A 10,766-nucleotide genomic window follows, 5' to 3' on the forward strand; every position below is an offset into this window, starting at 1 on the left:
GCGCCCGAATCAACGTCGCGCCGCCTCGACGCCGTCGCCGCCCCGCTCCGCACCTCGCCGTCGCCGTCGCTGTCGCCACCCCGCTCCGCACCTCGCCGTCGCCGTCGCCTTCGCCTTCGCCGTCGCCGCCCCGCTCCACTCCTTGTTAGGCTAGATGTGTGTAGTAATCTAGATATATTATGTTGTAGTTTTGTTGTTAGATTTTGTTGTTAGATTAGATTTTTTTGGTTAGATTAGATGTGTAGTAATTAATTTGTTTATATTATGTTAGGTTTTTTTGTTAGATTAATTAGAATTTTTTTGTTAGATTAGATGTGTGTAGTAATTTAGATATGTAGTTCATAGATTTTTTTGTTAGATTAGATTTTTTTGTTAGATTAGATGTGTAATAATTAATTTGTTTATATTATGTTAGATTTTTTTGTTAGATTAATTAGATTTTTTTTGTTAGATTAGATGTGTGTAGTAATTTAGATATGTAGTTCATAGATTTTTTTGTTAGATTTGATGTGTAGTAATTAATTTGTTTATATTATGTTAGTTTTTTTGTTAGATTAATTAGATTTTTTTTGTTAGATTAGATGTGTAGTAATTTTGATGTGTAGTTCATAGATTTTTTTTGTTAGATTAGATTTTTTTGTTAGATTAGATGTGTAGTATTTAGAAAAAGGAAAGAAATAAGAAGTAGTTTATATATAGTTAAACTAGCTAGTTGATTTAATAAACTAATTTATTTTACTATATATAGAAGTAGTTTGTTTTTAGTAAGTAGTACTCCCTCCGTTCGGAAATACTTGTCATCAAAATGAATAAAAGGGGATGTATATAGATGTATTTTAATTCTAGATACATTCTTTTTTGTCCATTTTGATGACGAGTATTTTTCGGACGGAGGGAGTACTTATTTATTTATAGTAAGTGCTTAGTAGTTGAACTAGATAGTTGATTTAATTAATAAAACTACTTTTATTTAACTATATATAGAAGTAGTTGCCACATCAACGTCGGCGATGCCTATCCCGCATCCTCGTCGTCGTCGACTCGGCGGTGGAGGCCTGCTTGATCAGGGCCATGTTCGGGACTGGGCTCCGCCGGGCTGGTATTGGGAGGTGCTACCTTCCGGGGGACGTAGGTTGGTGAGGAGGCAGCCCGTTATTGACCCGATCCTTGTTTGGTGGCGGTCGCGTGGGCCAGTGACAGTGGTGAGGCATCCGGACACCGCGGAGGTGGTACGTCACCGTGTCAGCGAGGAGGACGAGCACGTCCGTCGCTACATGGTTGCATTGGAGGGCAGATTCGACAATACCTGGCAGGTTCTTCAGGGATCTCACTAGAGCTATGATCCTGTGATGGTTCCTTATTTTTGGGTGTCCACCGCCCGCGTCGATACCCGTCGGACGCTACGGTTCTAGTTGTATTAGTGATAATATTCGACGATGTACGGACACCAATTAAGAGATGATGTACTTTTGCTTATAATTATTGAATGCATGCTAATTTGAATACTATACTTTATTTTATGATTTGGTTTTACTTATTTTATGATTTGGTTTTGCTTATTGAATGCTCATATTAGATAAGTTCTCCTTCATTCCCGTGTGCTAGACAATTTGATATAATAATGCATCCTGGAATGAAAGGAGGAGCTACGTATATCGATCATCGATAGTCAACCCGTGATTAATAATAATGATCTAGTTTAATATTTGAATTATGAACGTAGGCCGGAAATGTCGTACTCATCGGACGACGAAAACCGCCCGGAGGAGTGCGACTGGTGCCACGACGACCGAGGTATCTGCGACAGGTTCATTGTGCTGGACGAAGATCGTCGCTTCAGCATTAACCTCGAGGAGACCTTCGATGTTCATACAGTACGCAACCGACGATAATAGTTTTTTTTCGTAATTACTCATGACTTCAACTATTTTAATCATGACAATATTTTTCATCTTTTCCAATTCGACTAGCTTATCCCATGCTTTGCAAGACGCTATGTCTTGGAGAGGATGGGTTTTGAAGACCATGAAAGTTTCGAAACCAAAAAAATTATCCTAAGTACCCATCATGGTGTGGATTTTCAAGTAAAGTTGTACAATGCTCAAAGTGTAACCCATTTTGGTTGCAAAAATTGGGAAGCACTTTGCAAGATGTGTGGTTTTGATGAGGGTATGCTTGTTACCATGGATCTTGGTGATCCTACAATCGAGCAAGAGAGACCTACGATTTTCATCCTTGTGGATACACCTCCAATTCTTCCCCCATGTGAGATTAACATAGTTATTAAGTAATTTATATTGTTTATTTCAAAATAGTTGACAACTTATTCTCCATTGACAGCTTATTTTCATTCTTCAAAGAATGTGCGAAAGATGGTAGACAGAACCTACTACACCGAAGGCTCCGAACTAACTTATCAGGAGAAAAATCATCTGGTCGCATTTTGTACTGATCTTGAGAATTACAATGTCTACAATCGAACTCCTCAACATTATGGTCAATACGTGCCACTAGTGCACGTGTTGAACTACGGTAACTACCATGGAGATACCCTGGTAAGATTTTTGTACTATTACAACATCCGTGCATCTTTTTGCACACTTCTAAAACTAGTACATCATATCATTGCTAACTATGAAGTTATTACTATGTTTTTCAACAGATAATCCCGAATGATTGTGTGCCTCATCTGATGTATACACACGGTAGCCTTCATGTTTTGAACATACAACCAGGTCGTCCTACGAATCTCAACTGTCCATACCGGGTTTCTAAAATAAGTGGAGACATGAGAATCAAAGAATGGAAAAAATGTATGGACAGTCGTAAGGAGCTTCTTGGAAGCAACATTCAGCGAAGGGCAAAAATTGGAGACAGGATGATCGCCATTCTTCATAATGGAGAGTCATGGTCTATATTGTTTTATGCTATTTTACCTTAAGGGAGTTTAGGTCCTACCTGATACTGATGATCATGTGTTAAGAACAATTATGTAGGGTTGGGTGCGATGACTATGAGGATGATGATCGTATGACTTTTTATTAATAACGACTAAAAGTTGTATGATGATGCATGATTAGTAGGACGAGTACTTGTTATTATATATGCTGATGTATGCGAGCATGCATGAGTTATTATATCAGCGGGTAAAACGAACATATATAGCAGCAGCGTTGGTAAACAAAGGACGAAGATATAAGAGAGACCACTTCTCTCTATTAGCTAGCTAATATAACAACCTAAAAATAACCCCCAAAACCCCTAAAGCAGCCAATTTAAAAAAAAAACATGGACTTTTGGTCACCAACCGGGACCAAAGGCCCCCTGACTGGGCTCGGCACACAGAGCCACGTGGAGGCACATTAGTCCCGGTTCTAGTTAACCGGGACTAATGGGTGGAGGTATTAGTAACGGCCCATTAGTCCCGGTTCATGAACCGGGACTAAAGGCCCTCACGAACCGGGACTATTAGGTGTTTTTCTACTAGTGTCTGCTAGGTAGTTGGCCAGGGCAACATACGAAGTTGCACATCTCACAAGCAAGGACAGTTGAATGGCAAAAAATTAACATTCATCAGGGTTGTGAAAAGTTACATATAGACAGAGTGTGAAAGTTGCAAATCTCACTAGCAGGGGTCGTTTGGACCGTGTGCTAGCAGGAAAACTACACATCCATGGGGGTATAGGAGAAAGTTGCAAATCACTGTTAGACAGTTGGCCGTGGCAGTATCCGAAGTTGCACAACCACTACTAGAAAGTTGGCGGATGCAGTAAATAGTGAAAGCACATCCACGGGCAAGCGGAAAGTTGCACGTCAATTACTAGGCAGTTGGCCCGAGCAACAGACGAAATTGCTCATCTCACTGGAAGGGGTAGTTTGAGGGGGTGGAGGTGACATCAGTGAAAACTGCACATCCACGGGGTAGGCAGAAAGTTGCACATCCACGGTCAGCTAGTTGCACATCGACTACTAGGCATTTGCACAAAATGAGGTACTAAATTGCACAAAAAAAATTCATCAAAACATATCCATGCGGGATCTAGTTTCGAAGAGCACGTCGTAAGGGTTCCACGGTGAACGCGGATCTTAATTTCGATGTTTGGTTCAAAAATTATGGCTTTTAAAATGAGAAGGAACTCTAAATTAATGTATTCACACCTGGTTGCTTTCTAATCCGTAATAAAAAACATGTTGCATGCCCCTTCTACCTTTTTTACAATGAGAAAGAATCTTTTCTTTTTTGTTTGATGGGGACATAAACTTGCTAAAAATGACAGCCGCTGCCTGCCGCTCGCTAGATGCGTCCACATGTAAAAGGTTATTTCATGCATTCTTTGGCCAGCCCGCAACATCAGAGGTATGAGGATATTTTTCTTAACTGTTACAGTATGGAACTCGGGAATAATTTCCCTAGAGAGGCAACTAATTCATGACGTCCATGTTGACATCCAGCTCTAAATCTGAGAATACAGCGGTGCTAGGGGCGGTGGGGGGCCATGGTCACCACCTGGCGCCGGCACATGGGGCAGCTCCCCTTGGCTTGCAGCCACCTTTCCACGCATCGCCCGTGGAACCGGTGCCCGCACGGCGTCTCCTTCCACGCCGCCAAGTCGTGTTCCTTCATGCAAATCGGACAGTCGTGCCCGTCGGCTGGCGTGTCCACAGTCTTGAGCGCCTCCGCCACCGCCACGGCCAACGCTGGGTCTGGAGCACCCGCGACGCTGACGTGTGGGGTGATGTCGTCCATGTTCGCCTCGGTAATATAGGTATAGCCGAGGCGGACAATCTCGCGAATTATGGCGTCGGGGTCAGGTAGAAAGTCACCTTCTTCTTGTTGTAGTTGTCGCAGCAGGTCTTGTACTTCGGCCGGGAGTATAAAGTCTTGTACTGCTTGTGATTGTCGTAGCAGCAATTGGAATTCGTGGGCGATGTCCATGTCAATCGACGCCGCCAAGTACCTAATAGCGAACTCGATCGACGATTCCCCGCCGGCTAGGTGTGTTTGTAGTTGGATCGGGAGCAGATGTTTGGGGAAGCGACGGGAGCGATCGTGCGTCTACCGGTGTGTATATAGTGGTATATATCGTCTCGTATTGGTGTCGGGGTAGGATTCTTACGTGAGCAGGCTACCACGATCGAGTCCTTTGTTCTCTTGGAAACTGAAAACGCATGCAGGCTACCACGATACAGTGCCGCTATTGGGCCGGGCTGCAAGTTCCATCACGCTCTTCGTTCTAAACCCATGCATTGTCCGGACGGGGCTGGGTTACAGGTAAAGCTAGCCTTGGCCCGGCCCGACTATCAGAAAAGTGTTTATTTTCATTCATTTGACTGATTTTTTTGCGGGGTAAGGGAGTTTTTATTGCAAAGTAATAGTGTTACAATCAAGAGGTCACAAGTCCTTAATACAAGGTGGAGCCGACTGTAACCACACAGCTGTGGTTCTCTCTGATCGGCTGTAAGTGGCCAAACAATCTGCGACACAATTCTGACTACGGTGAATTTTCTGTGGTAAAAACTCCCTACTACTCATCAACTCCTTAATCTCAAGCACCAACTGCCCATAAGCTGACTTCACCAGGCCATTGTTAGACAAGATTGAGAGTGCTTCAGCGGAATCTGACTGAACGACCACCGGAAGTGAGGTATTCTGTATAGCCAACGCCATGCCCTGCATGAGGGCGTGTATTTCCGCTTCCAGCGAATCGTTGCAATGAAAGATATATCGGTACGCTGAAGAAATGATCTTGCCTTTCTCGTCGCGAAGAATCATGCCAAGAACAGTTGACCCATCAGAGCCCAGGAAGGACCCATCGACGGACAGGGCAACGTAGCCGGGCTGGGGTGCTGGCCATGGCATGGTCTGGGGCTTCACTTTGACGAAAGAAACTGAGCACTCGACAGACACTGACATCTTGCCCTTGATTATTTCGTCCGTGCTAAACTGGCCTGTAAGTTTGATGGACCTGTAGTAGCTGTCGAGGAACTCCACCGTGACATCCGTTGGTGGGATTTCCTTGCCATGTGATTGATTTGTCCGCAGTCGCCAAATTCGCCAGACTACCATAGTCACCATATCCCGGACCTCATCCGTACAGTTAACCAGCACATGCAATAGCCAATCCTTGCCATTGTCAATGAGAATTTCATTCAGAGGGGAGAGGCCACCTAGCTCTCATATTCAACCAAATCAGGCGCGCGTTAGTGCATGTAACTAACGCATGAAAGGATCCCTCCTCTTCCACACCACATAAAGGACATGTCGAACACTTGGAAATATGTCTGAACTTTTTACATTGAGTTGTTGGCAAGGCGCCTGCAACTACCTTCCAAGCCATTATTTTTGTTTTCTGGGGTACCGACGATTTCCACACAGCATTCCAAATTGATCTCGCTCCATTTGGTGAAGAACAGGAAGCTCCCCCCAAAAACGCTATGTTATGATCATATGTGGCAAGTCTGTAAGCACTCCTGACCGAGAATTGGCCATTCTTCTCTAGAAATCATGATACGAAATCGGAGCGCTGCCTTGGGGACATCCTTATTTTCACAATATAATCGATGTCCATATATAGTGGTACATATCGTCTCATGTTGGTGTCGGGGTAGGATTTTTACGTGAGCAGGCTACCACGATCGAGTCCTTTGTTCTCTTGAAAACTGAAAAGGGCTACCACGATACAGTGCCGCTATTGGGCCGGGCTGCAAGTTTCATCACGCTCTTCGTTCTAAACCCATGTCTGGACGGGGCTGGGTTACAGGCAAAGCTAGCCTTGGCCCGGCCCGACTATCGGAAAAGTGTTTATTTTCATTCATTTGACTGATTTTCAATTGGACTGGAAGCTGCCGCGCGCTTTGCCTCACTTGTTGGGTCTACTTTTCTCGTGGATGTAAATTGGTGGCTGGGTTGCGGATGTTAGTTGTGCCACAGTCGTTTTTCTTTTGCAATGGTTTTTGTTGGAGGCACAGTTTAGCACGAGAGAAAAGACAACGTTCTTTACGTACGCAATTTCAATGAAATTCATACAAGCGCCAAACACAAAAACAATTGACAACGTCGTAGTTGGCGTCGGTGAGCATCGGGTACTGGATGGGGATGTTGAGTATGTTGGCGCCGCCCATTCCGCCACCACTAGTCGCTGACTTGCCACCCTTCTTCATCTTGTCGCCGTTCTTATTCGCCTTGGAACCGTTGTTGCCGGACTTGGAGTTGACCGACTATTTGTCGTTGTCCCCATCGTAGATCGTAGATCGTCGAGGCTCTAGATACCAATTGCTATGCAAGTCACGCACTGCAAAAACAGTTTCCATCGAATCCTTAGGTTCCACCGAGAGACCCAATCTGAAGTTATGAGAAAGTCGCTCCGTCAAAGATCGTTTCGATCCATAGCAAAGCTAGCTAGCCAGAGCAGCCGTATACATAGTCTACGTGCACATCAATCAAGCAGTCTGCCTGCTTGCTTGTGTGATAGTTTTGTACGTATCGTGTGCACAACTATGGGAGGATTCGAGCTAGGGTTTCAAAACCAAGAGGCATGTGGACAAAGCACAAGTGGAGGTGGTATGGGGAGGGTGTGTTTTGTGAAACATGCTTATTGTGCGAGAAGTATATAATATGTTTTCTTCCCGTTGCAACGCATGAATATTTTTGCTAGTTAGTATGTAAATGGTTAAAGTTCTTTGTTTCCTGATATATATTACTGTTTGCCACCGAATTATTCCTCACTATATGAAAAACCGAGCATCCAAGGGTTTATTTTTTCATTTCGTCTTCCAGTTAAGAATACTTGGTACTCCCTCTGTAAACAAATATAAAAAATGTCTTACATATGTTTATAGAGGGAGTATTTCTGTTCTTTTTGTAATGTTCATCATGAAATATAAAAAGACCAAAGTGTCCCAAACTGACGGTGGTACAATCCATATGTTTTATAGTTTTGCCATTTGTGCTTTGGTGCGAAAATCAACTTCCAGTTAATTTATATCGAGTTTTGTTAAATTTCTCACATATAAAATATTCTGGATTTATTTGATGGGACATGTCTCCTGCATAACGGTGGAAGACCAAGAAGAAAAACAAGAGTGATTTAACGGTAAAAGAGAAGTCTTCTCGATATGGATGAGCATCGTAAACGTTGCCTCTGTTGAACAAAACATTCTTCACAGCCATAAATATTTTTCACAGGCATACTATTCAGCACTCAATACTCTTTGTTCAACAGAATATCAAAGGTTCAGCTAGCACACCTAAGTCTTAACAAGCAGAGGTTAAAGTTAAAACTGACAATAAAACACAGAGGCAACATTATTCTGGATCACAAGAAAAAATTAATCTGCACATGACTGTTTTATGCTCTTCATCTGATGAAGCACGACAATCCTTGCAACATTTGTTTCTTGCCTTGACGCTGCTCAATGCCGTATCCAATGTGTAGGTTACTTCATTAACTTGCAAGTTTGTGAAATCTTCGAGGCAGAACTTAGATTCATGTAGATCTTACTAGGCCCAGCTCATAGCAGAGCTCATAGCCCAATGATAAGTGACACAGCTATTGGTCCCCCAAAAGGTCAGCAATTTTTGATAGAACTCCTCCAATTTTCGATAGAGCTCCTCTCGGATTGCTTCGCTTGACCCTAGTGTTTGCCAAGTGGCGCGTGAAGAAGGCTGGCCAGTCCATCTCAAAAGGGATAGCCATCATGACAATGCCGCGAAACCAGTTAGTGACCGCCTCCATTGCTCCTGTTTGGAGATCTACGATGTACATGTCTTCTTGATTGTCCTTGATGAGCAGTATGCCGCTCGTTTCACCCGCGCACAGGCACTGCAGCTGGTCCATCTTGCCCCACTCGGGTGGCTGTAACTCGATCATCTTGGTGCGATGCCAACGGTCTGTGTTGCTAACTCCACTCATGTTGTCACTCCGGCGTGTCCAGATCTCTAGCATGGTGCATTGCCCGTCCAAGCGAAGCAACGATGGCGCCCCGTCATCAGTGACTCCAAGAATGGGCGGAGTTTGGTCCGGTTTGACTGGGAGCCTTGTTAAGGACATCTCCGTGGTCTTACCGCACACGCTGAGTGCGTACAAGTTGGACGTATTCTTGAAGAGCCAATGTGCGACGCCTTGGCACACAATAGCGCTCGTCTTCTGAGACACCAGACGCGTGCCGTGCTCCAATTCCAAAGTGTCCAAGCACTCCCTAGGCGTGCTCCAGCTCGAGCCCGACTCGGTCGAAGTGAAAACGTGGAGACTGTGCCGTGGCTCATCTCGATCGGCGGCGATGATTAGCACTTTGAAAAAGGACGAGTGGAACGCCGCTGGCGCCTCTCGCCTTTTGGCCGGGCAACAATCCGCACCGGTTAGAAGGGCACATCCTTCTATTCGGAAATGTCTATTGCTCTTCAACGCAGGCAGCCGGTGGCTTTTACCGGCGATTGGATCGCACAATTCCAGGATCATGGTCTTCATGTGTCCATTGCCGGGTTCGTCCAGTCGGACCCTGCGCCCAACAAGAAGGCCGCGGCGCGAGGTGAGCAGCGCTGCCTGGGTGCCGCGAGGACCAGGAAAATTGGGGAAGCGGTTGCCCTGTCCGAGGGGGGAGGGACCATGGCGCCGGGGTGTAGGGCGAGATGGGCGTAGCCGTAGAGCTCCCTTCTGTTGGTTCTTCACGGGGTTGTTGCACGGAGAAGAAGCCGAGCAGGGAGGACGGGCGGCTCACGCCCTCCGGCCAGCGGCGGCAGAGGAAAGACGGCTCGGCGACGAGAAGGCCGCATCGCTTGCACGTCGCGGCGCAGCGGAAGAGGGCTGCCACATCCGTCACGCGCACCAGGATCTCCACCACCACGTCGTCCGGCAGCGTCTCCATGTAGATCTTCAGTGCGTAGGGCCGGCGCGCGAGCGATCGTGCGTTTCTTTGCAACCGCTGATTGGGTCTTGATTGGAAATATATAGACTTTTTCCAGAGATTTAGTCTTTCCCGTATTCTTTTCCATGAGCTAATCCTGCCACAACTTTTTTTTTCTCGAGACTTGTGGAGAGTACTCAGCGTGACGTGCGTTAGATAAAAGAAATTTATTTAACCCTAAAAAAGACAAAACAAATTTATCTTATTCTTTATCCAGATATTTTTATTTTCTCTTTCTATGAGCGACCATATGGCAGCAACCCCGCCTCTCCAACCGTTATCCCATGCCACGTGGCCCTGATGGATTGGTTTCATTGTCAGTTTTTTTGTGCTAAAACATGGTCAAGCGTTGTTGTTCTTAGTGCTTTCAGCAAACAATTACTCAAAATTGATATTTTCAGCAAATTTTTATGAAAACGGCGGTTCATTTTCTTTGCGAGAATGAAAACGGTGGTTCCTGATATTGTCAGACACAATTGTGGTGATTTTTGGCAATTTACTCGGCAAAAGGGATCATAATAAGGTGGCTCACAACAACTTGGCTGTTATAGCAAAATCAGAGGGAGATCAATATCTACTGGCTAGTGTCCCAGAAGCGGCCAGAGATTCTCTTAAAATCTAAATGACTGTTGTAATGTACCATTTGAGTGATTTGTATCACTCTTTTCCTCAAAAAAGAAAATGAGTTGCTGATTTTACATTGTTCGATAAATACAGCATATACTCATTAAAGAAATTTATAGGATGGCTGGGTTGCAGTACACTATTGTATATGAGCGTTGGGAGTTGGCACATCTTTCTGTCTCGGCACAAAGCAGGCTCGAGCTTGTTTAGGGCATTTCTAACCGATCCCCAATAACCCT

General features: G+C 44.8%; 1 pseudogene; it reads right to left on the reverse strand.

Moving 5' to 3' along the window:
• Positions 1 to 8,549: 8,549 nt before the first annotated feature.
• Positions 8,550 to 9,864, reverse strand: LOC119350725 (annotated as a pseudogene).
• Positions 9,865 to 10,766: the final 902 nt, after the last annotated feature.

This window comes from Triticum dicoccoides, chromosome 1B (genome assembly GCF_002162155.2).
Source record: "Triticum dicoccoides isolate Atlit2015 ecotype Zavitan chromosome 1B, WEW_v2.0, whole genome shotgun sequence".
In the NCBI taxonomy this organism is placed as follows: Eukaryota; Viridiplantae; Streptophyta; class Magnoliopsida; order Poales; family Poaceae; genus Triticum; species Triticum dicoccoides.